Genomic DNA, 27,487 nt, shown 5'->3' on the forward strand with positions numbered 1-27,487 from the left:
GGATAGTCATGCGAGCGCCAAGGAGAAATGACACTTATGTCATGGACATGGGTGCTAAGGATCCAACTGCAGTGGTGGCGTGTTTACTATCAAAAGCATCTGAAGCTGAATCGATGTTGTGGCACAGACGCATGGCCCATATTCACTATCGCAAAATGAACTATCTTGTTAAAAATGAGCTAGTGAGAGGGGTTCCATTGCGGAGGTTTCAAGTGGAAGACAAATGTCTTCCATGTCAAAAGGGAAAACAACACAAGAAACCTCATAAATCAAAAACAGTAAATTCCATAGATGCCCCTTACGAATTACTTCACATGGATTTATTCGGTCCAGTGAACGTGAGGAGCATAGGTGGAAAGTACTATTGTTTAGTTGTCACTGATGATTACTCACGTTATTCATGGGTTTTCTTTTTAGGTACAAAAGATGAGACAGCAGAGATGTTGATAGATCTTTTTACAAAATTGGAAAACGTCCATGATGCAAAGATCAAGAGGATAAGGAGTGATAATGGCACGGAGTTCAAGAATCGTATTCTGGATCTCTACTGTCTTCGCAAGGGAATTGAACATCAATATTCTGCTCCTTATACGCCTCAACAGAATGGAGTTGCTGAGAGGAAAAACAGGACGTTGATTGAAGCCGCTAGGACAATGCTTTCAGATTCTAAGATACCAGTTCTTTTCTGGGGAGAAGCTGTGAATACAGCTTGCTATGTCCTAAACAAAGTTTTGACTGTTAAACGTTTTAACAAAACTTGTCATGAATTAATGTTTAACAAGAAACCAAACTTAGAAGGCTTTGAACCATTTGGATTACCCTGCACCATTGTGCGAAATAAAGATAAACAAAAATTCGGTGAGGTGGCTGACGAGGGCTACTTTCTAGGTTACGTACCTGGCGCACCGAATAAAAGGGTTTTTAATCTAAAAACTGGTAAAATTGAGGTTGTGTTTAATGTTGAAATCACTTCTTACAAACCTCAACAGTCAACGAGTGGACCAGCTATATTATATGATTATGAAAGTGTCTTTAAATCATTTAATATTCCTGAGTTTTCCAATGCAGATGAGTCTCAGCTGATTCAAACAGTGATTGGTGATGATGAAGGCGAGTTCATGCCTAGATCGAATGTTGATACAACAGATGCTCCGGGACCTTCCCAAGATGCTGCTGATACTGATTCAAGTGACGATGAACCCGAACCCAATCAGGGGGAGGATTTCATTAATCCGTTTGCGGATCAGCATATTCAGGGGGAGGTTGGATCAAACCTTGGTGACAATTTGGAAGTCGATGCTGTTGCTACTACACAAGCAAATAGAGATCATCCAGTTGACATGATACTTGGAGATCCTACTGCAGGTGTTCAAACAAGAAGAAGCATAGCAGCGAATACTGGTTTATTTGTGTCGATTGAGAAGACTGGGATTGTGAACGAATGCTTGTATAGTTGCTTTATTTCCCAAGAGGAGCCGAAGAACATTCATATGGCTCTTAAAGACAATTCATGGGTTGAAACTATGCAAGAGGAATTGGCCCAGTTTGCTAAGTTGAAGGTTTGGGAGTTGGTTGATCTTCCTAAAGGTGAAAGAGAGATTGGCACTAAATGGGTGTTTAGGTGCAAGAAGGATGAAAGAGGTATAGTCACGCGAAACAAGGCTCGATTGGTGGTCAAAGGTTTCAATCAGCAAGAAGGGATTGATTACAATGAGGTGTTTGCACCAGTGGCGAGGTTGGAGGCAATTCGGTTGTTTCTGGCTTTTGCAACTTTCAAGGGCTTCAAGGTTTACCAACTAGACGTGAAGAGTGCGTTTCTTTACGGGAAAGTCCAAGAAGTGGTGTATGTCTCACAACCAGATGGGTTCGTTGATCCAGATTATCCAGATCGAGTTTACAAACTTGATAAGGCTTTGTATGGGTTACATCAAGCTCCCAGGGCGTGGTACGAGACACTGTCTACACATCTGATAAAGAATGGTTTTGAAAGAGGTCAGATTGACAGTACACTGTTCATCAAGAGGAAGAAGGAAGATTTTCTGCTGGTACAGGTGTACGTGGATGACATCATCTTTGGGTCATCTGATGAAAGCATGTGTAAAGAGTTCGAGCAGGTGATGAAGAGCAAGTTCGAAATGAGTGCTATGGGTGAGCTGTCCTACTTTCTGGGATTACAAGTTGAACAGAAGGCGGATGGGATGTTTATTCATCAAACAAAGTATGTGTATGACATTTTGAGTCGGTTCAAAATGAATGATTGCACTACTTCCAACACACCCATATGTGAAAATCACAATCTTGGCCCAGATCATGAAAGTACTGAAGACGTTGATCCTACTCAATACAGGGCAATGATTGGTTCTCTAATGTACTTGACTGCTTCAAGACCTGACATCATGTTTGCTGTATGCTTGTGTGCCAGATATCAGGCGAATCCTAAAGAGTCACACATGAAAGCAGTGAAGCGAATTATTCGTTACTTGAAGGGGAAACCTAAACTTGGGTTGTGGTATCCAGCTGATAGTGATTTGACGTTTGTTGCTTACACTGACTCAGACTTTGGAGGATGCAAATCAAACAGGAAGTCTGCAACAGGTGGTTGTCAGTTCTTAGGAGGCAGGATCGTGTCTTGGCAATGCAAGAAGCAATCCTGTGTGTCTACCTCTACGTGTGAAGCTGAATATATTGCTGCTGGAAGCTGCTGCTCTCAGGTTCTCTGGATTCAACAGCAAATGCGCGATTACGGTTTGGATTTCACTCGTACTCCTGTTATGATAGACAATAATGCCACTATTTCAATAACTAATAATCCCGTGAATCACAGTCGCACAAAACATATTGACATACGTCATCATTTTATACGGGATTGTGCTGAAAAGAGACTAATTGAATTACATCGAGTCGACACAGAGGATAACCTGGCAGATCTTTATACTAAAGCATTTGACAGGGCTCGCTTTGAACACTTAGTCGAACTCAACGGGATGAGGAATCCTGAATAACTGGTTTTTCATAAGAATTTTTGTAAATAGTTTACTGCTTTTCTTAAAAAATCAAAAACACAAAAAAATTAAAAAATCAAAAACATAAAAAAAATTAGAAAATCAAAAATGAGTTATCACTGTGTGAAAAGGAGAAATGATAGTACATCAGCAAGTTAGACTGTCACACTGAACTTGAAATTAAATTGCTTAAGTGTGATAGCAGCTTCATCATACGATGTACCAGTAGGCAAAAAGCATGAAATAATCAACTTACCAATGTGATATAAACATAAATGAACTGAATATGAGTGGGGAACACATCAGTGGTGTATGGTTTAATGACCTTAATTCTTGCGTTGATAGATTGCCAAAAATCTGAAGTTTTGGGTCTTTATACTGTTATTTCATCTAGGGATATCTTGACTGTCTGTTTGCTAGAACTAAATTGTACATGACCTCAGGAAAGATAATCACTTGGAATTAGCTCATTTCTATTTGAATGTCTGTATATTTCCCGATACACACAATTTTGATCTGATTCTGAAATCTTCTCTGAAAAAAGTCGTGTACCTCCTCTGCTGCATCCAGATATATGCTGACCTGGAGGTGCTAGGCAACGACAGCTTCTGCTGCATCCAGATACATGCTGACCTAGCTGTACGTTGTCGCGCTATAGATCTAATACACCCGAAAGAGGCCCTCTAGTGCCCAAAAGAAACCCAATAAACCTATATCAAACTGAGAAAATCTCATTTGATTTGTATATTATACCATCTCTACTAAAGATCTATTCTGTTCTCTTCTCAACCTATTCCCAGTTAAGATTTCAGAACTCTGGATTGGACTTGTGAAATATGTGGTAGGGAAGATACTTGCATGATAGAGTGTGCTGTTTATATTTCCAGGATTTGATTTGTATTTATTTGGGTGTTCATAGTTAAGAAATCAAAACATGATAAAACAGTTTAAATGCAGACCTAGACACAGTCAGGATATCTTAAAGGATGAATCGGTATACTCACCTACTACGATGAATCTTTGTGCATACCTTGATCGTGGGGGTATATCCTGAAGTGGGACACGCTCGTATTTCAGAAAATAAAATTACCTTAACGTATCATATGGTAATGGTACTTGAAATGTTCATGCATTTTGTTTAAGTGGACAAACATACTGGTAATCGTCTTGAAATGCTTTTCACGAAAAATTAAATAAAGAATTATATGATTGTGTGAAACAGTTTGCTTATGCTGATATGATCTTCTTACCAGTGATTCTCGCAAAAATAGAGTGTTTATTGTTTTTGTTATTTACTTGCTTTCAGAAAATATAAAAATCCAAAAATAGTGTCTTTTTCTGTTTAAATTCTTAACGTACGGAAAACTGTTATTCTTGGAGGAATTGTTACTGATAGGGGGAGACGGTGTTAGAAAGTGAGTTCAAAATTTTCAATCAGGCAGGTTCTTGTGTGTTGAGCAAAATGTTTTGCGTGTTGATGATTTTGAAAAAGCTTAATCTGTTACACAGTTTAATTAATCTCTTGAAAAATAATAATTTATTTAACAAATGTTGAAAAATTCTTATGGTTTCTCGAGATGTTGGTTTTATAGTGTTCAGATTGAAGCAGTTTGTTGCTGAGAAGTTGCTGTGAGGTGTGAAGATGAGAGTTTGATTGGCTGCATGGTAGAACCTCCTTCTAAATTGCAGACAAGTTTAAAGATTTGAAGATTGCTTTGCAAATGCTGAACTGGAGTTTACTCAAACGCTAACGTGTTGAAGATTTGGTGATTGGATGCATCAGCTTAGGGGGAGTCTGTTGCTAACAGTCTGTTGCTGACAGAAGCCGTTGAAGCTGAAGCTATCCAAAGACCAAAGACAGTGCAAGACTGCATGAAGATTGCAAGAAGACCGAAGACAAAGTTTTGACTCAAGACAAAGTTTTTATGAAGCTATTGTCAAGGGGGAGTTTGTTGGTGCATGTTTGTGACAACAGCTTAGATTTGGTCTTTGGATATCTTGTAATTAGTTAAATGATAAACAGTTAGCGGGTTTAGCTTTGTAATAGTTAGTTGTTTTGTTTGGGCTAACTAAACCCAAAGGATTGGGTGATGGGGGGCGAATTGGGCCTGTCCAATTCGCAGCCCAGGAGTGTAAACCTAGCCCACTTGTAAACCTTGTGTTATATAAACAAGGTTAGACATTAGGGTTTAGGTTAATCAGCCAAAAAACAGTTATTAGAGAGCAAAATTCGTGAGAACATTAGGGTTTGGACGAATTTGAGAGAGTGTTAGGGTTTTGGATTGATTGTAATTCCTTGTGATTGATAATCAATAGAAAACCCGGTTTGATTGAATTGCTGTTTCTGTTTCCTACACGTTTTCTGCTACAATCTGATCTAGAGGATTCCGCACTCTAGGTTAGATAGACGATTCTGTGACGATCCATAACATCAAGGGGACCTACATATGATGGTTTGACTTTTGAAGTTTTCGTTGTAGCATTTGAAAACCTTGAAGTATCTTTACCTTTCAGGTCGGTCGGTCGGACGGTTGTTCGATCGGCCGGCAACCCGATCGGTCAGGTACTTCAGCAAAAACAAGTTCTCGGCAGGGTGTCACCTGGTCGGACGACTGTTCGATCGGGTGGCACTCCTAGTTTGTCGAACATGTGAAAATCGATTAAGTGTTGAAGTCAAGTATCTCAGGATCCGAAGAGTAATCAAATCGGACGGTAGTCCGATCGAATAGCAGTTCGTTCAATACTTAATCTTCAAATAGGTTGGTCATGTGTGGGACCATGTGCTAGCCGATCGGCTGGCCAGTCGTTCGGCTGACTGTCCGATCGGCTAGCTGTCCGTTCGGACAGCAGTCCGATCGGTCAGCACCCTGACCTGGTCGGCCTGTTCGTCTAACACTTGGTTGTTTCAATCGTTTGTCGTTTTATCGAGGCATTTTTGACAACGAGTCAAACCACGGAACCTCGTCTTTACTTGGTTCTCCTGATCGGACAGGAATCACCCAAATCCGGTTGATTAACGGTTCGAGACGGTGTTTAACGTTTAACCCGAAATCGGTGAACCTCGTGGATAGATTCCGGATCTTAAGTCACACAACCACCGAAATGGTTAGTAAGTCGGCACAAGCTCCGTTTCTATCGGTTTGGAGGTATTGAGTGTAAAAGAGTTGAAAGAAAGTTGGAAAACCATCTTTCAATCCCTTTTTACCGTGAATATGTTTAGATCCGTGAAGGATCTTTGTTTGTTTATGTGGAAATCGGTTAGATCCAAGTTATTCTTGGTGGATTGAAGCCAAAAACATGAAGTTCTTCAAGAACCCATGATGACATCATCCTAGAACACTTGAATCTTGATGATTTCACGGTTAAAAGTTAAGATTTGAAAGATAGAAAGGTGTAGGAGTGCGTGTAGATCAAGAAAGTACAAGATTTAGGACGAAATCTTATCGGGATTGAGAGAAATTTGAGAAAAAACGAGCTGAGCGTGCTGGTCGGACAGAGGTTTCCAAAAGTAGAAAGTTTTGACAATGATAGGGGTATTTATAGGATGCCAAAAAAGGTAAAGGCTGGCCGATCGGTTGGTCAGCATGATCGGACAGCCTGTCCGATCGGCTGGCTGTTCGATCGGTTGGTAGCCTGATCGATCAGCGGCCTGATTCGAGCGTTCGGTGTGATGATTTTTGATATTTCGATTTTGATGGCGAGCGATGCGAATGTGATAGAGTTTCCTAGTCGAATTACTTTTAATCCCAACCACTCATATCTGGCACTATCTCTTCTCCACTAATTATCATACTATATCAACATACAATCATCCTTATTTCCTATTCGTTTTGCTTTGCGATTCGATTGTGATTGAGTTCGATTGCGATTCGATTGATTACCACACATAACATAAATAAACATGCACAAGTAACACTTAAGGCACACACACACGTATAATAAACACCACACTTGCGATATTCGAGTTTGCAAGCGCGATGATGATTAGATTAGTTCGATTAGCGTTTAATTGACTTTATCGCATTGTTACTTCCTATCATTCACAGTCGTAAAGCAATTCGCATTGAGAAATATACTTCGATTACTTCGATTATACTTAATTACTCCACATAATACAACTAACGTAAACATAAAAATAGACTAATTACAGTCAAAGAAGTTAAAATAGTATTTGAGCAAGGAGAGACAGATTGAAATTAGCAATTTTTTCTCCCTTTGACTTCTATCTTGACTTTTACTTCTGAAACACGGGGTGTTACAAAAGATAACAAACAAGCATTCATTAAGTCACGTATAACATGCGGTAACGGTTTGCCTTTAAAAGTATTGCGTAGTGTGTTCGATGTGTTTTAGTATAAGTAACGTATGTAACAACCAAAAGTGCATAAAGCAAAAAGGGATCGAGTATACTCACAGCGGTTGATGGATTGAAAGGAGCGCTTGAGAGTAAGGTTAGCCTGAATAGTTCGATAGTATAACGATAAGCAATGTGTAAAACGGAAACAAGTGTCGATGGATTGGACAGCTGGTCAATAGGACGGTAGTTTGATCGGACGGCTGGCCGTTCGGCTGACAGTCCGTTTGGACAGTTGTCTGGTCGGACGGAAGTCCGATCGGATGGCTATTCGAGTGGATTGTTTCTTCCTTTGAGTATGATGTGTTTATATATGATGGTTGACTTTTGAAGTTTTTGTTGTAGCATTTGAAAACCTTGAAGTATCTTTGCCTTTCAGGTCGGTCGATCGGACGATCATTCAATCGGTCGGCAACCCGATCGGCTGGTACTTCAGTGAAGAACATGTCCTCAGCAAGAGGTCACTCGATCGGACAGTAGTTCGATTGGGTGGCATTTCCGTGCATCGAACATGTTGAAAAATCGATTAAGTATTTAAAGTCAAGTATCTCATGATCCGAAGAGTAATCCGATATGATGGCAGTCCGATCGGACAGCAGTTCGTTCAATACTCAATCTTCAAGATAGGTTGGTTAAGTGTGGGACCCATGTGCTAGCCGATCGGCTGGCCAGTCGTTCGGCTGTCTGTCCGTTCGGCTGGCTGTCCGTTCGGACAGCAGTCCGATCGGACAGTGCCTTGTCCTGGTCGGCCTATTCGTCTAACACTTGGTTATTTTGATTGTTTGTCGTTTTATCGAGGTGTTTTGATAACGAGTCAAGCAACAGAAGTCGTGTCATTACTTAGTTCCCCTAATCGGACAGGAATCACCCAAATCTGATTAGTGAACGGTTCGGGATGGTGTTTCATGTTTAACCCGAAATCGGTGAACCTCGTGGTTAGAATCCGGATCTTGAGCCACACAATCACAAGAATGAGTAGTGTGTTGACACGAGTTCCGATTCCACCGGTTTTGAGTGCATTGAGTGTAAAAAGAGTTGAAAGAAAGTTGGAAAACCATCTTTCAATCCTTTCTTTGGTGAAAATGTTTAGATCTACTAGAGATCTTTGTTTGTTTATGTGGAAATCGGTTAGATCTAAGTTGTTCTTGGTGGATTGAGGTCAAACATAAAGTTCTTCAAGAACACCATGATGACATAATCCTAGAACACCTTGAATCTTGATGATTTCACGGTTAAAAGTTAAGATTTAAAAGATAGAAAGGTGTAGGAGTGCATGTAGATCAAGAAAGTACAAGATTTAGGACGAGATCTTATCGGGATTGAGAGAAATCAAAGAAAAGGTGAGCTGAGCGTGCTGGTCGGACAGAGGTTTCCAAAAGTGGAAATGATGACAATGACAGGGGTATTTATAGAGTTCTAAAAGAGGAAAGTGCTGACCGATCGGTCAGGCAGCTCGATCGGACAGCTTCTCCGATCAGACAGCAGTCCGATCGGCCGGCTGGTAGCCTGATCGATCAGTTGCCTGATTTGAGTGTTCGACGCGTCGATTTTTGATATTTCGATTCCGATTGCGATAAATGCGAATGCGATAGAGTTTCCTATTCAAATTACTTTTAATCCCAACTACTCGTATCGAGCACTATCCTTTCTCCACTACTTATCATGATTCGATTTCGATTGAGTTCGATTGCGATTGAGTTTCGATTACGATTCGATTGATTACCACATATAACATAAATAAACACGCACAAGTAACACATAAGGTGCACACACACACGTATAACAGTAACCCAAAATGCGTATATTCGAGTTTGCGAGCGCAATGATTAGATTAATTAGTTCGATTTGCGTTTAATTAACTTTATCGCATTGTTACTTCCTATTATTCACAGTCGTAAAGCGGTTCGTAGTGAGAAATATACTTCGATTACTTCGATTGTAATTAATTACTCCACATAATACAACTAATGTAAAAACATAAAATAGACTAATTACAGTCAAAGAAGTCAAAACAGGGATTGAGCAAGGAGAGACAGATTGCTATTAGCGATCTTTTCCTCCTTTGACTTAAATCTTGGCTTTGACTTTGACTTTCGAAACACTGGGGGGTTACACCTTCAATATCAATGTTCGCCAGGCTCAGACTGATAACAATGTTGTCAATGGTACGTTCCTTATTAACGGTATTTACGCTTCTTGCTTGTTTAATATTGGAGCCGATAACTGTTTTGTGTCGTTTGAATTCGAAAAGCTTTTAAAACGTAAACGCGCTAATCTCCCAATGACCTTCGACGTAGAAGTTGCCATCGGAAGAACCGTCACCGCCAGCTCCGTTCTCCGTGATTGTACTCTCGAACTCAATAATCACATTTTCCCGATCAATCTCTTCCCTATGCAACTTGGTAGTTTCGACGTCATAGTAGGCATGGATTTTCAATGCGAAAATCATGCCGAAGTTGTTTTCTTCGAAAAGATGATTCGTTTCTCTCTCTCAAACGACGATCAATTATGTGTTTTGGGCGAGGTATCCTCGAAAGAATTGAAGCTTATGTCGTGTATTCAAGCAAGCAAGTGTCTCCGCAAGGAATATTTGGCTTTCTTAGCCCACATTGTAGTAGCTGAGGAGGAAAAGAAGACGATGGAAAAGGTACTTGTGGTTCATGATTTGCCTAATGTCTTTCCTGACGATTTACCCAATCTACCCCCTACTCGCGATATTGACTTTTGTATCGACCTTATCCCTGGTGCTAACCCTGTTGCAAAAGCTCCTTATCGCCTCGCACCGTCCGAAATGCGTGAACGTTCTAGCCAACTCCAGGAATTGCTTGATAAAGGCTTCATACGCCCTAGCACATCACCTTGGGGTGCAACCGTCCTTTTCGTGAAAGGATGGATCATTCCGAATGTGTATCGATTATAGGGAACTCAACAAGCTTACTATCAAGAATCGCTACCCTCTACCCTGAATAGATGATTTATTTGATCAGCTCCAAGGCGCTACGTGTTTCTCTCGACTTACGTTCTGGGTATCACCAACTACGTATACAAGAGCAAGACATTCCGAAAACCGCTTTCCGTGCCTGCTATGGCCATTACGAATTCGTAGTCATGCCTTTTGGTCTCACAAATGCACCCGCGGTCTTCATGGATTTGATGAACCGTGTGTGTAAACCCTTCTTAGATCGATTCGTTATTGTGTTTATCGAAGATATCCTTATCTACTCGAAGTCGAGAGCCGAACATGCGCAATATCTTCGTTTGGTTCTCGAGCTTCTTCAAGGAAATCGCCTCTACGCCAAGTTCTCCAAGTGTAAATTTTGGCTCGAGGAAGTTCAATTCCTCGGTCACATTGTTAGCAGTCAAGGAATTCATGTCGACCCCGCGAAGATCAAAGCAGTTAAGAGTTGGATTACGCCAAAGTCTCCATCCGAAATCCGTTCATTCCTTGGATTGGCGGGTTATTACCGTTGATTCATTGCCGACTTTTCTAAAATCGCTGTACCGCTTACCGCTTTAACTCAGAAGGACAAGCCTTTTGTTTGGGATTCCAAACAGGAGGAAGCCTTCCAAACCCTCAAGTATATACTCTGCAACGCTCCCGTCCTTACACTTCCCGACGAAAACGACGATTTTGTTGTTTATTGCGATGCCTCTAACCTAGGTCTTGGTTGTGTTCTTATGCAATGAGACAAGGTTATGCATCTCGTTAACTCAAGGTCCACGAGAAGAACTACACTATCCACGATCTTGAACTCGGTGCAGTTGTTTTTGCGTTGAAGATTTGGCGACACTACCTTTATGGTACCAAGTGTACGGTCTTCACCGACCATAAGAGCCTACAACATATCTTGAACCAGAAAGAACTAAACATACGTGTAACAACTCTCACTAAAATTAATACTTAGTATGTTAATTATCTATTAAGAAAACCCTAATTAAGACATCTAAGTGATTCTGCACAAACCCTAAAATTTTCAGAACAATCGGAATCAGGATCAGGGCCCCTAAAACTCGGGGGGGGGGGGTAAACCCAAGTGGACGATTATCTAAATAACTTGTTGTCGAATTCAAATTTGAAGAAACTGTCAACTCAGCAGGCCTAGTCCCACACGTGGCTACCCTATAGTGATCAGGTGTCCTTTACGAACCGTAAGGAAAAAAAGTCTTACGGTCCGTAAGCATGTCAAAATCAGTGTATAAATAGCAGACATTGGCACTTGCTATTCTGCGTACGTTCGACGAAGAAATTCGTTTTAGGCACTGAGTTACATTCTGTTTACCATAACTAACACACACGGATCACTAATCGACGCCGCAATACAGGGTAATAACTCGATCGCTATTACGATTCAACGCCCGATCGATTGAAACTATCCAACGTATGATTAAGTGCTGCTCAAATTGAGTTTATACTTTGTCATTCGTCGTGATTTCGACTTGAATGTTTGAGTGCTGTCCGAACTCGGGCTATACTCTGTCATTCATTGTGAATCCGCTGAATTGTTAAGTATTGCACTTTGTTAATCGTTGTGAGGGTTTAATCTCGTGAATTGTCGTAACTGCTGTATTAGTTACTAACCCAGTTTATGTGCATTATTATTTAAATTAGGTTAACCAAGGCTAAATCAGTAGGCTTATACACTGCTCGTTAAATCTGCAAGGTGAGTCATTCTCTTTTTATCAACTGTTTTTACAATACTCCAAATTATTTTTCAAAAGTTATAATTACAGGGATTAAGTCGTGGTTAACTTGAATCACTGGCTAGTGGGGTATTGTGCACATTACTAATTTTCTCCCAGTTAGGTTCATTGACCTACTAGGGATAATCATCACTATTTGGGTTCATTGACCTAATAGTGGTATGACCATCGTCACCATTGTGACACGACGCCAGATAAAAATAAGATATAAACCATTGTAATCGCTCTTATGCTGTAATTTTATAACTAAGGGTCATTTTATAAAACCTGAATGAACTCACTCAGTATTTCCTGCTGAAAAAACCTTTTTCAAACATGTTTCAGGTGATCTGTTATGATCCAGGAAAAGTGCCGTGAAGCACTACAAGCTTAAGAAAGTGGCTCATGATAAAATAAAGAAACATGTTTTGTAAAATAAAAGATTTCCCAGTGAAATCAAATGATTGTAAATTACCGGGGTTTTATCCCTAAATTATGTAAACGGGCAGTTTTAAATATTGAAAGATCCTGTTTTAAAAGACTTCCGCTGTCGCCTAAATTAAATACCATGGGATTTCTGTCCCGCGGCTCCTGAAACGGGTCAAACCGGGTCGGGGGCCATGACAGAAAAAGGTGGTATCAGAGCCACTGATCGAGCCACTAATTTAAGCCAATTAAGTATTTAGAAAATTCTTAATTTTTGTTAATTGCTATTCTGTGATTATGTGTTTTATTATCTGACTAATTGTGTACAGTATGGGCAGATCTTTATATGCTAGCCAATGTAGCGATTAATGCAAATCCTTAAATAATTTGACCCAAGTTTTAGTACCTTTATTGTCTACCGTCTAGAAACCTTATTCAGTAAATAAATAAATTTACAAATAAAACCTAGTGTATTTTAAATTTCCGTTGTTTTGGTAGTTACCCAGTATGAAATAATATTTAAAAGTTTTTCTGAAAAATTTTGTTATGAATTTTTACTTAGTAATTGTGTGTATTTTGCTAAACAGCATGAGTGACTTGTCTGACGCCCTTCAGAATTTAAATCTCTATCCAGTAAGAATAGAGGTTTCCAGAGATTTCAATAGGTATATACCAGACATATAAGAACCTATAGAATTCAACGCTTTACCTCTCGAGAAACCCAAGCCTAAGAAAATGGAAATCAAGAAATCAATGAGTTGGCTATATGTGTATTGTGAAATTAATATGATTATTTTATGTATAATTGTTATTTATTAATACTAATAAGTATATTATCCTTTGGAAAATGCTAATAATGAACCAGTTAATGAGGTTAATTAATCTGAGCAACAACCGGGGGATCAATATATGAGTAGGCAGGATATAGAAAATATCGTTGCTCAAGGGATAGCCAACGCTATTCCAGCAATAGTTGCTCAAGGGATAGCCAACGCTATTCCAGCAATCGTTGCTGCTGTTAAAAATCCAATAGAACCACAACAAATCGTTCCTAGCAAACGTATTTCTGAAGATAACTTTAGTAATAGCGTAAACGGAGGCAATAATCATACTAATCATGAGAATGAACCACGGCAAGCTCCTCCCCCTAAGAAAATGAAAGCTGCAACGCCTGGTTGCACTTACAAAGAATTTCTTGCTTGTAAACCCACTGAGTTTGCAGGCAATGAAGGAGCGACTGCGGCACTGCGTTGGTTAGAGAAAACCGAGGCAGTAATTGCCATAAGTAAATGTGCTCAGGATGATCAGGTCATGTACGCGTCAAACCTTTTCAAAGAAGGGGCGTTAGAATGGTGGAATACGGTGTTACAAGCAAAAGGAAGAAGGATGGCGTATGCTATGAACTGGGAAGAATTTAAGAGCTTTGTAGAAAGAAAATTCTGTCCCGAGTATGAAAAGGAACAAATGACAAATAAGTTTCTAACCCACCGGATGGTGGATGTAGATTGTCGAAGGTATACTTTGACATTCTTCGAGTATGCTCGAGTAGTACCAACCCTGGCTTCGCCAGACCCGGTACTTATTTCTCGTTATATTTGGGGATTGATTGCTGAAATCCGTAATATCGTCAAGGCTGCGAAACCTCGCACGATTGATGATGCGGTGGATTTAGCCAATACTATGACTGACGAACTAGTACGGACAAGAGAAGAAAATAGAAGGAAGGAAGTAGCCCAAAAGATTACCCGAGGATTCCGTCCGGGTAACCATAACAATTTCAAGAAAGGAGGGAATGGGCAATCTTCCACTAGCCCATTTTGAAATTCTTGCAAAAGGAAGCATTTTGGAAGATGCAAAGGATATTGCAATTTTTGCAAAATTCCGGGGCATCAAGAAGAAGACTGCAGGAGGAAGAGATTTTCAGTCTGTTACAACTATGGAGAAGCTGGACATCTTAGGCCAGATTGTCCAAAACTGAACAAACTATCTGACAATAAAGCCAAACCTGCAGAAGGAGCAAAAAGGAATGTAAGAGCCTTCCAACTGACTACTCAGGAAGCAGAGCTCATTCCAAATGTGATAGTTGGTACGTTCTTAGTTCACAACGTTTACACAAAAGTATTATTTGACTCTGGTGCAAACCAAAGTTTTATAAATATTTCATTCTACCAAATTCTTAACTTACCTTTAACCAGCATTAGGCAAATTTCTACAGTAGAAACGGCAGATGGGAATTCAGTTAAAATAAATAAGGTTCTGCAAAACGTAGAAATAGAACTTTTAAGTCATAAATTTTTGCAAACCCATTATCTATGAAATTAGTTGAATTTGATGATGTGTTAGGAATGGATTGGTTACTAAACAACCATGCTCGAATTATCTGTGATAATAATTCCATAAAAATTTGTGCACCCACTGGAGAAGTAATAATGATTACAGGAGATAAGCCATGTAAACCCATAAAGTTTATATCAGTAATGAAAGTTGCTAATTATGAACAAAAGAAAGGAATAGTTTCAGTAATCATTAATACTAAAGATAAAGAACTTAAGGAAATTTCTGTAGTTTCAGAATACCCAGATGTATTCCCAGAAGAATTACCAGGGTTACCACCAGATATGGAGGTAGAATTTAGGATTCATCTAATTCCAGAAACTATACCGATAGCCAAGGCACCTTATCGGTTAGCACCCACAGAAATATTAAAACTGAAAAATCAATTAGATGAATTATTAAGTAAAGGTTTCATACAACCTAGTTTATCCCCGTGGGAGGGGGCACCAGTGTTGTTTATTAAGAAAAAGGATGGTCCGATGAGAATGTGTATTGATTATAGAGAATTGAATAAGGTTACAATTAAGAATCGATACCATTACCTAGGATTGGCGATCTTTTCGATCAACCTCAAGGAGCTAGATATTTTTCTAAAGATATACCTACGTTCCGGATATCATCAATTGAAAGTACAAGAGGAAGACATACCTAAAACTGCTTTCAGAACTAGGTATGGTCATTACAAGTTTACAGTCATGCCCTTCGGATTAACGAATGCACTTGCAACATTCATGGACAAAATGAATAGGATCTGTAAACCATATTTGGATAAATTTGTAATTATCTTCATCGACGATATACTTAATTATGCCAAAAGTCAGGAAAAACATTATCAGCACTTGCATGCACTCTTAACTTTGTTAGGAAAAGAGAAGCTTTTCGCCAAATTCTCGAAGTGTGATTTTTGGCTGCCAGAAGTACAATTTCTAGGTCATATGGTGAATCATGGAGGTATTCACGTAGATCCTGATAAGATAACAGCAATTACCAAATGGAAGGTTCCGCAATCCGCAATGGAAATTAGGAGTTTTGTAGGTTTAGCCGGATACTATAGACGGTTTATTAAGGATTTTTCCAAGATAGCTATATCATTAACTAAGCTAACCTGTAAAACAGTTAAGTTTGAATGAGGACCTAAACAAGAAGAAGCCTTTAGGATCTTAAAGCATAAATTAACAAATGCCCCAATCCTAGCCTTACCAGAAGGAACAGAAGATTTTAAAAGTATATGGTGATGCTTCAAAGCTAGGATTTGGATGTGTGTTAATGCAACGCAAAAAGGTAATTGCGTATGCATCAAGGCAATTGAAAAAGCACGAAGAAAGCTATACCACTCATAACTTAGAATTAGGAACCATAAATTTTTGCCCTTAAGATTTGGTGACATTATCTGTATGGAAGTAAGTTTACTGTCTATACGGGTCATAAGACTTTAAGATATATATTTGAGCAAAAAAAAAAATTAAACATGAGGGAAAGGAGATGGATGAAAATCCTAAGTGACTACGACTATGATATTCAGTATCACGAAGAAAAGGCTGAAGACGGCTAGAGATCGCCAGAAGAGTTATACAGATAATAGACGAAAGACGTTGGAGTTTCAAGTTGGAGACAAAATGCTATTGAAAGTATCTCCTTGGAAAGGAGTTGTTAGATTCGGTAAGAAAGGAAAGCTAAGTCCAAGGTACGTAGGACCATTTCCAGTGATCCAACGTATAGGACCAGTTGCTTATCGTTTACAACTACCAGAAGAGTTAGCTGGAGTACATGATGTGTTTCATGTATCCAATCTCAAGAAATGTTTATCAGACGAATCCCTGGTAGTACCTCTTCAAGATATAGAGGTAAATGAAAAATTGAAATTTGTAGAGAAACCACTACAAATAGAAGATAGAAAGATCAAGTTTCTCAAATACAAACGACTAGTATTGGTCAAAGTCAAGTGGAATTCAAAGAGAGGACCAGAATACACTTGGGAGCTGGAATCAGAAATAAAGTGGAAATATCCGCATTTATTCCAGTAAATCTCGAGGACGAGATTTTTCTTAAGGTGGGGAGGATGTATCAACTCTCACTAAAATTAATACTTAGTATGTTAATTATCTATTAAGAAAACCCTAATTAAGACACCCAAGTGATTCTGCACAAACCCTAAAATTTTCAGAAATATCGGAATCAGGATCAGGGCCCCTAAAACTCGGGGGGGGGGGGGAGGGGGGTAAACCCTAGTGGACGATTATCTAAATAACTTGTTGTCAAATTCAAATTTGAAGAAACTGTCAACTCAGCAGGCCTAGTCCCACACGTGGCTACCCTATAGTGATCAGGTGTCCTTTACGGACCGTAAGGAAAAAAAGTCTTACGGTCCGTAAGCATGTCAAAATCAGTGTATAAATAGCAGACATTGGCACTTGATATTCTGCGTATGTTCGACAAAGAAATTCGTTTTAGGCACTGAGTTACGTTCTGTTTACCACAATTAACACACACGGATCACTAATCGACGCCGCAATACAGGGTAATAACTCGATCGCTATTACGATTCAACGTCCGACCGATTGAAACTATCCAACGTATGATTAAGTGCTGCTCAAATTGAGTTTATACTTTGTCATTCGTCGTGATTTCGACTTGAATGTTTGAGTGCTGTCCGAACTCGGGCTATACTCTGTCATTCGTTGTGAATCCGCTGAATTGTTAAGTATTGCACTTTGTTAATCGTTGTGAGGGTTTAATCTCAAGAATTGTCGTAACTGCTGTATTAGTTACTAACCCAGTTTGTGTGCATTATTATTTAAATTAGGTTAATCAAGGCTAAATCAGTAGGCTTATACACTGCTCGTTAAATCTGCAAGGTGAGTCATTCTCTTTTTATCAACTGTTTTTACAATACTCCAAATTATTTTTCAAAAGTTATAATTACAGGGATTAAGTCGTGGTTATCTTGAGTCACTGGCTAGTGGGGTATTGTGCACATTACTAATTTTCACCCAGTTAGGTTCAATGAACTACTAGGGATAATCATCACTATTTGGGTTCATTGACCTAATAGTGGTATGACCATCGTCACCATTGTGACATGTCACCATTGTGACACGGCGCCAGATAAAAATAAGATATAAACCATTGTAATCGCTCTTATGCTGTAATTTTATAACTAAGGGTCATTTTATAAAACCTGAATGAACTCACTCAGTATTTCCCGCTGACAAAACATTTTTCAAACATGTTTCAGGTGATCTGTTATGATCCAGGAAAAGTGTCGTGAAGCACTACAAGCTTAAGAAAGTGGCTCATGATAAAATAAAGAAACATGTTTTGTAAAATAAAAGATTTCCCAGTGAAATCAAATGATTGTAAATTACCGGGGTTTTATCCCTAAATTATGTAAACGGGCAGTTTTAAATATTGAAAGATCCTGTTTTAAAAGACTTCCGCTGTCGCCTAAATTAAATGCCACGGGATTTCTGTCCCGCGGCTCCTGAAACGGGTCAAACCGGGTCGGGGGCCGTGACAATACGCCAACGCAGATGGGTTGAATTTCTCAACGACTACGATTGTGAGATACACTACCATCCAGGCAAGGCAAACGTCGTAGCCGATGCCCTCAGTCGACGAAGCTATGTGTATAGCGTTCGCGACCTTCAAGCCCAGAATAACCTCGAAGCCCTAATTCGCGACACCCAGCATGCATGCTTCATTGAGAATACCTTGAAAGAGGAAATGAGGTGTGGTGTGTGCTGAAACTCAGCTTGTCACCAAATCGAACGGTATCTATCACTACCTCGACCGCATCTGGATTCCTGGTCGCAATAATCTCAGAGAGATATTGTTGACTGAAGCCCACAAATCCCGATATTCCATTCACCCCGGTGCCGACAAGATGTACCAGGACCTTCGTTCCAGGTATTGGTGGCCAGGAATGAAAAAGGATATCGCGTTGTATGTTTCCAAATTCCTAACTTGTTCGAGAGTTTAGGCCGAACACCTTAGACCCTCTGGCTTACTCGAACAATCCGAAATCCCGAGGTGGAAATTGGAGAGTATCGCCATGGACTTCATTACGAAACTCCCGCATACGGCTTCTGGTCATGATAGTATTTGGGTTATCGTGGATTGTCTTATGAAATCCGCACACTTTATACCGATGCGAGAAGACTTCAAGGTAGAACGATTAGCACGAATCTATACCGATGAAGTCATTTGTCGACACAGGACGCCTCGTGACATCATCTCTGACCGCGATGGTCGTTTTACCTCGCGTCTTTGGGAGACATTCCAGTCCGCTCTCGCTACAACTCTTAATCTTAGTACCGCATTCCATCCCCAGACTGACGGTCAGACTGAGCGCACGATCCGCACCCTTGAAGACATGCTTCATTCGTGCGTTATAGATTTTGGTGGTTATTGGGATTCGAATTTACCTTTAGTAGAATTCTCGTACAATAACAGTTATCACACAAGTATTCAAATGGCACCCTTTGAGGCATTAAATGGTAGAAAATGTTGATCGCCTATTGTATGGAACGAGATCGGGGACACACAGATCACCGGTTCTGAGTTGATACAAGAAACGACCGACAAGATCCACCAAATAAGGGACAATCTCTTGAAAGCTCGGAGTCATCAAAAGAGCTATGCCGATAAACGTCACAAGCCCCTTGAGTTTGAAGTTGGTGATCACGTACTCCTAAAGGTTTCACCTTGGAAGGGGGTGATCCGATTCGGCAAGAAAGGAAGCTAGCGCCACGGTACGTGGGTCCCTTTAAGATTCTGGAAAGAATTGGCAAAGTGTCCTACCAACTCGAATTACCGGCTGAACTCAACAACATACATCCGACTTTCCACGTCTCAAACCTCAAGAAGTGCTTAGCTGAAGAGAATCTTCACGTACCTCTTGAAGACTTGCAAATAAACGAGACCCTGCACTTTGTGGAAAAGCTTGTAGAAATCATGGATTGAGAGACCAAGAAACTTTGACGCTCACGCATTCCCATAGTGAAGCTTCGCTGGGAAGGCAAACGTGGCGTCGAGTTCACTTGGGAACTCGAAAGTGATATGAAAGCTAAATATCCGCAACTCTTTGTAACACCTGCTCCTTAACTTTGGGACGAAATTTCCTAAAGTAGGGGAGGCTGTAAAAACCTGACTTTTCGGATTGTTACCCATTCGCTTTTGCTTCGATTTGTAACCGTTTGTATTCCGAGATTCGATATAAATAAAGGGTTATGCTATACTAAATACATTTTCATCACACCGCACCGCTACATGTTTAAACGCTTTACACTCGCAATGCTTACGCAACACGAATTACAGAGAATCCTGCTATTTAAATTGCCGAGTGTGTTTGTTTGGTTACCATATGCCTCCGCATACGCTTATCACGACTAACACGCTAAATCGCAAATGCTATTATTAGTAGTAGTAATGTTATGTTGTGTGTTTTTATATGCTTTACTTGTGTGTGCTTCTGATGTGTAATGTTTACTCGCAAACGCTATCGCAACGCAAAATCAACGCTACTTGCACAACTCGATTTATCACTCTAAAACGCAACGCGACCCGAATCACGATGTTACGCAAAATACTTAAAGTACCAATACTAACTAACGTAACAAAACACATTAAACGAGCATTTTACACGCGAAACGAAGAAAAGGTTACACTAAACAGCACCTTCGAACGAAGCCAACTGACCTCATACGAAGGCAGCTGCTTCAAACAAGATGCTGTTGTGCAAACCCAGCTCCTCCTCGTTCATTCTCACTTGCTGATTACATATCGAAACTCTGTCGAATTGTTGTCCGACCATTTTCAAGTAAGATTTAACAGTTTTATTCAATTACACAACGTTTTCCACTTCGATTTCCACAAGGATCACTTCGTTTTCATTTAAAACTCTTATGTTTTCACTTAAAACTTCATCTTTTTCACTTAAACTCTTCTTTTCTTCATAAATTCCTGCTTTTATAGGAACTCTTCATCTTTTTCATCGACTCTTCTTCATCTACAACTGTTTTACACTTGACCGAGTGTATTGGGACTAGCCACGGCTTCCTAAGTTAGAAATCAGTTGATTTCGCACTCACCAAGTGTTAGAATCTAAGATGAAACTCTTTTAAAACTAGTTTAAACTCGATTTTCACCCTAAACAAACCTAAAACGATATGTATTTCGTTCACTGAATAGTGGAATGTGGTAATGTCGAAACCAGTTTGAAAAGGACTTGGAAATACATCCGATTCAGGCAAAAACACAGCACCGAATGCCAAAAACAGCAACGTTTGTGAATTGGACTATTCTGTGCGAAGCCAGTTTCGTACGAAGGCACTGGTTTTACACCTAACAGCCTGATTCTCACTTGTGACGTAATCAAAGATCTCTCCGACTTTAAGTTTAATCAGTAACTTAAGATTGGAGGGATGAACACTCGATTTTCTGAAGACAGACGCAAAGACACTCGATTTTGGACAACGGAAGCCCCACGTGTGCGAAGACCCACCTTCTTACGAAGGCACCAGCTTCGTACGAAGCTTCTGTTTCCCATCGACACTCCGATTTTCGACCGTTTCAGCACTTTGAAGGACTTACGCTTCTGTTCCCGTACGCAGGCTGATCCGGCGGCCCCTTCAATCCATTGAGGATCGTGTTTCTTGATTAGTACACGCTCTGTGAGTATACTTGAACCCATTTTCGTTTAACGCACTTTTGGGTGTTACATACGTTCTCTATCAAAACACAACACACAATGCAAACACTTCATAAACGCTAACCACTCCCGCATGTTATATGTGATTTGTTGAAGGCTTGTTACTATGCTTGCACAATGTTATGCCAGACCGTCTTTAGCAATGATAGTACTATAGTTTGGACTCAGCGCCTGTGTGACAGGGGTTGCTAAGGATCACATACTTTACTTCACGTGTTCGCTTTGGTGAACATGTTTTGCGCATACTCTACATCGCAGTCACGTGGTTAGGTTGTATCATTGTTGGTAGTTACATGCATCGCCCGTTACGTGTTACATGTTGGTTATGCGTAAACGGTTTTTATACAATATCTATGCAAACTTGTGTACTCACCTTTACTTTATGTATTGACTTTTATTTTAACGTATGTGACAGGTTGATGGTCTGTTTGCTGCAATGGGTTACGAAGTCTAGAAACCCCGCAAATACCCCCACACTTGAATCTTTGCTTGTCCTCAAGCAAAACTATTTTGTTGCATAATAATGAAGCCAAAAGAAATAAACAAACAAGGTTATCAAAAAGAACTTTGTTTGAAAAAATTGCTTCATTAAAATAAAAAGTCAAAAAAAAAGAAGTCTTACGAAAACCGACGCTTTTTACGCCTTTCGCCCTTTTCTACTAACCACTAACCCAACCACCTACCTTTAACCCAAGCCTAACCCTTCCCCCAAAAAAGTCCTCTTGATATTTACAAAGGTATATAGTTAAAAAGGAGGAGGATTGATTGCTTAGCAAGCTTATGGTAGAAGTAAGTTCCATGCCGCTCTCGAGTGATTCACTAAAAATACACCTTCGGCCGAGTGTTGAGTGATCCCCCGTGAGGTATGTGAACTTGTATATAAATGAAATTTTAAAAAGGCATGCTATGCCCTAATAAGTAATTTATCCTATGAAACGTTCTAAATAAATCATAACGAATATGATTGTAAATAAATAAAAATAAAACCCAAAAAGATCTTGGATTCCCGACACTCTATAACAAGCCCAAAACCTTCTCTTCTACCCATTCCATTTGGGAGTGTAAGCCACATATTAAAGAGTTTTTCTTGAGGACAAGCAAAGATTCAAGTGTGGGGGTATTTGATGTGAGTAAAATGCAACATATAAATTACATCAAATGAGGCATAAAACTAACCCTTTTTAAGTACTAATGTTGGAAAAAGTGTGCTTTTGTCTTCCTTTTGAATTTTCAGGGTTAAAAGAGCTTAAATGAACAAAAGAAGCAAAAATGCAGCCAAATCCAACATAAATACAAAGAAAAGGAAGAAACGTGGCATGCCCGACTCCTCGACAGCATCTCCCAAAGCAAAAACAAGAAGAAAGCTGAGCATGGGGCTGTGCCCAGCTGAACACGGGGCTGTGTCCAGCGGACACGGGGCGTGTCCAGCTCAACACGGGGCCATGCTCAGCGAGCACGGGGCAGTGTCCAGGATGGTCAGCCCTGGCACAAAAGACAAAGTGGTAGAAGCTTCTATTGCCCACCACGGGGCCGTGCCCAGCGGACACGGGGGCGTGGTCAGAGTGCTGCAGGTGCATTTATTGTAATTGCGAATTACAATTAATGAAGATAGAGAGTGTCAGACGGGCACGGGGCCGTGTCCAGCGGACACGGGGCCGTGCCCAGGCTTCTGTTCAGCCTATAAATAGGAGTGCTTGGAGCCATTTCAACTCATCCCTTGGCACACCACCTCTCTCACACTTCATCCACCACCCACCACCATCACAACACCATCATCCACCACCATCATCCATTGTCCATCATAGAGTGTGTGAGTCGTCTCGGGATCCAAGATTGATCGTAAGAGTTCTTGACAATCAAGGCCATGTTTGCCTAAGTCTCTTACATCACTTGGTGAAGACAAGTGTTTAGTATAATACTTTTTATTTTTAATCTTTTGCACTTTTTATTTGGTTTTGCATCAATGACTTTAATAACTAGTTACTTATGTTGAAGGTGATCTTTCCTTATCGTTTGTCCGTGGTGTCTTGGCATTATTTTACTGTCTATATAAAATAAAAGATTTTCACCATTCATATCTCCACGGTCTATATGGAGGTATGTTGGCTACCTGGTCGGGGGTTAAGGGAACGGTTTGGTAAGGGTCTTGCCCTTGTTCAGCGTTTAGAGGTCCTGCAAGGGACCTGGGTCAAATTTAGTAGGATCTCCTTCAATGCCCATAGGTATTGGATGGCGGGGATCCAAACTCTTTGACCCCCTCATAAGTTAACTACTATTAATACTATAACCCGGCTATTTAGGACTGTATCCCTGCTGACTCAGACTACTTAGTCGAGGGTAACGTCACCGCCAAAAGCGAGGCCTATCATAATTTGCATTAATAACTTAATTCATTATCTTTCAATAATCCGACCCTTTAGGATTGTATCCTTGCTGACTCAAACTACTGGGTTGAGGGTAACGTCACCTTCAAAAGAGGGGCCTACTACAATAACTAAGATAATCTCTTAAACAAGTGCAAAAGTGCGAAAATAATCAAAGGTTATACTAATACACGAGTCGGATCCAAGTGATTCATCTTGTCTATCGGTTTTTATTTTTTATTTTATTTTTCAGCATTTAGTTAGTTTTTATTTTCTTAGTTTAAAAACCTTTTCTAACTTTTTTATTTGATTAGACGTTGAGGATAAACCGGTACTAAAAGCTCTTGTGTCCTTGGACGACCTCGGTATCTTACCAACACTATACTACGTCCACGATGGGTGCACTTGCCCATATGTGTGTTTAGTGTTAGTAAATATCGTGTTTTATAAATTTAAAACTTGGCTAAAAGTGTAAAAAGGGCTTAAATATACATCTAAATTATATTACACCTAACGCACATCAAGTTTTTTGGCGCCGTTGCCGGGGACACAAGGATTTTAAGAAAGTTTAAAATCGACGGCCTAATCTATTTTTCAAAACCTTTTTAAAACGCGCGCACATTTTTCTGCATTTTAGCTTAGTTTGCATTTACAGTAGCCTGAACACGGGGCCGTGCTCACTGAACACGCCCCCGTGCTGCATATTTTTAGTTAGATACCTAGATACAGAGTCTGAACACGGGGCCGTGCTCACTGAACACGCCCCCATGCTCAACGAGACCAGTAACTTTAATTAAAACGCCCAGATACACATCCTGAATACGGGGCCGTGTCCACTGAACACGGGGCCATGTCCAGCTTCTGTTTCCATTTTTGTTTTTGTTTTCTGGTCCCGAGACTCAGTTGTGGTCTGTTGAGTGATTCTTATGGATCAATACTCAGGAGGCTACAACTACACCTATGATGAGGATGATTATAGGGGTAATTATTTCACTAATTGTCGTAACACACGCTCAGTTCAATATAGTAACTCATATCAACCATCCAATTCATACAACTATTATGAGGAGCCGAGGTACGAGCCGTCAACTTCATACACATCCTATGAAGACCCAAGGTATGAACCTCCTTCCTCATACTCATATTTTGATGAACCAAGGTATGAGCCCTCATACTCATACTTTGAAGATTCAAGATATGAGCCACCACCTTCATACACTTATTATGAGGAACCATGGTGTGAGCAACCCACCTCATATGAGTACTATGAAGAACAAAGTTTCGACTCTTATCCATCATATACTTACAATGAAGAACAATGGTGTGAACCATCTACTTCATATGAGTACTATGATGAACCAAGGATCGAACAACCGGATTCAAGCCTTGAGGATCCCAATTCTTTCTCTCTCACCGAAGTAACCAATAGGATATTAGAACACATTAAAACTATCAAACGTTGCATAAAAGAATCTCGCGCAAGGGAAGAGGAGTCTCGCGCAAGAGAAGAATTAAATTGTAATAATAACGAAGAGATAGTTGAAAATGTAAAAATGGAAGAACAAGAAAGTGAAAAACCGACACATGAGTTAAACAACGAAAAAGGTGAGGAAGATAACGTTAAAATTCAAGAAGAGTCTAATTTTGAAGAAATTAATCTCTTGTCACCTACTTTCCAAAATCATTGTTTAGTAACCCCTCATGCAAAGTTTTTAAAAGAGTTAAACACTAGTGCTAAAATTGAAGAAATGGTAAGTGTTAAGTTAACTAATGATCAAACTTCGCTAATAAAAGAAGACCCTTTTGAAATTAACATTACCGGTTCCATGTTTCTTTCAAAATTCCTTTAATAGTAATATCACCATTGATAAAGATCTTTGTGTTAACATAATGCCTAACTACATTTTTGAAAAATTAAGTATTAGTGATTTTACTCCACTTCAAATACCCATTTTTCTATCCGATCGAAAAATGATAAAATCAATCGGTGTAGTTGAGGATGTCTTGGTTCAAGCAAATCAAATGGTGATCCCAACCGACTTTGTCATCCTCAATGACGCTCCTTTGGTCTTGGGAAAACCTTTTGTACAAACTCATAAAGCTTTGAAAAACCGGAAATTCAACAATCTACCTCTTCAATTAGGGGCATTCAAAAGGAGCATAGATCTTGAGCGTTCAACGAAGTATCCTTTTGGCAATAATGACCCCCTAATTGAAGATGAGCCAGAACCACCCGATAAGGAGGGTCTAGCCAAGGACCCTTATAAACGTGGCGCACCACGGAGGCATTCCGCGGAACTATCCTTAGTTTTAGATTAGTTTAACTTTTATGCTTTCTAGTTTAGTTTTAATTTTCAGGAATAAAACACACTCGGGATGGTGAAGGATGCTAAGGGAAGCTTGAACCAACACCCCATGCACAAAAACAGAGCCTCTCGACAATTTTTCTTCATTACAGCAAGTTCAGCACGGGGTCGTGCTCAACCCAACACGCCCCCGTGCCCAAAAATCTGCAGAAATGCCCAGTTCAGGTACCTGGACACGGGGCCGTGCTCATTGAACACGCCCCCGTGCCCAGCCTTCTGTTTACTTTTGGTACTGGCAGTCTGGACACAGGGCCGTGCTCAGCCAACACCACCCCGTGTTCAGCTACCCAGTACCATAAAATCTTGTTTTTAACCCACTTTTACACATTTTAATCAACCGAAAAAACTTATTTTTGGAACACATTGAGGACAATGTGTAATTTAAGTGTGGGGGGATGCTAAAACCTTGAATTTTGCAAGTCCTAATTACAAGCCTTACACAAAACTCTATTGGAACCACTAAACACCCCAAATTTTTTTCAAAAACTTTTCATTTTTTTTACTTGTCTTGGTTTAATTTGGGAATTTCAAAATTCTAAAAAGGTTATATTTTTACAAATTTACAACCGATAATGTCGTGATAAAAAGAACCAACATAAGAAAATTATGAAACGGCATGACAAGCTTAGTTAAAATTTGATTATATATACTTGATCACATAAAAAACCCATTCCCACAAAAGTGAGTTTTGAGCCTTTATTGAGCATACAAATACACATCTTTAGATTAAATGCTCATTTTTCGTTTCTTGTGTGAATAGCCGTTTGGTTTCTTACAACTCTAGAACTTGCCACGACGATACATTCCCGGTCCTTACCAACTTAAACCCGAGTAAGTAAATGATGGAGGCATTAGGACTAACCCCTTTTTATTTCTACACCATTATTTTTCTTTTTTTTTACCACCGACCCAAAATCCCCTAGTTAACCCCTTTGAGCCTAAACCTTTTCATTTCTTAACCCAAAACAAACACCCTTTTCCCCACCAAAACCCCTTTTTCATTTTAAACCCTTTATTTTAGTAACAAAGCGCGGTTTTTCTTATGACTTCCTTAAAAAAAAACAGAGAGAGAGAAAAATGATGATAATAATGAAGCCAAAAGAAATAAACAAACAAGGTTATCAAAAAGAACTTTTTTTTGAAAAAATTGCTTCATTAAAATAAAAAGTCAAAAAAAAAAAAGAAGTCTTACGAAAACCGACGCTTTTTACGTCTTTCGCCCTTTTCTACTAACCACTAACCCAACCACCTAC

This window comes from Helianthus annuus, chromosome 13, assembly GCF_002127325.2.
Source record: "Helianthus annuus cultivar XRQ/B chromosome 13, HanXRQr2.0-SUNRISE, whole genome shotgun sequence".
Taxonomy (NCBI): Eukaryota; Viridiplantae; Streptophyta; class Magnoliopsida; order Asterales; family Asteraceae; genus Helianthus; species Helianthus annuus.